Below are 630 nucleotides of genomic sequence, written 5' to 3' on the forward strand. Positions count from 1 at the left end.
ATCAAAAGGAAAAAGCAGTTAGCACATCTTCACTTTGTGGAACTGGAAATTCCACCTCATTTTACCAGTCAGTGATATAGCACAGAGATTGCTCCAGTCTTCATCTAAACCTAAAGATCAGCAAGACAAGAAAGCATGGAACTTTAGAATTAGACTCTTGCCTATAATCAGGATGAAAATATCAGTAAGTTAAATCAGCAAACTTCATCTTTCCAAGTAAAGACTATAAAAATACCTGTATAGTTAAATACCCCATCTGTTTATCCATGATGGTTAGGATTACTGACAAAAATTAAAAGCCATATTATTAATTTTGTTCAAATATTTGCCTTAATTGGAATAGAATACATAGCAAGAGTCATCAATGATTAGCCCTTCAGTGAACATGATGTGAAAGAAGAATTTATCACAACAAAAAGGTTTTAGTAGACTTTCCAATAAAATACTACATTTTGAAATAAAAGCCTTTATAGACAGAAATAGTAAACAAAAATGAAATTGAAGTTAATAAATGAAATATAGCATTTCAAGAATTCAGAAACATATTTTCAAAACTTGCAGGCATCTGAAATTTTGGAAATAAATGAATTTAAACAAAAATTTAACAGGATACTAGAAGTCTTTTTATAC

The sequence above is a fragment of the Acanthisitta chloris genome, unplaced genomic scaffold, assembly GCF_000695815.1.
Source record: "Acanthisitta chloris isolate BGI_N310 unplaced genomic scaffold, ASM69581v1 scaffold32452, whole genome shotgun sequence".
Classification (NCBI taxonomy): domain Eukaryota; kingdom Metazoa; phylum Chordata; class Aves; order Passeriformes; family Acanthisittidae; genus Acanthisitta; species Acanthisitta chloris.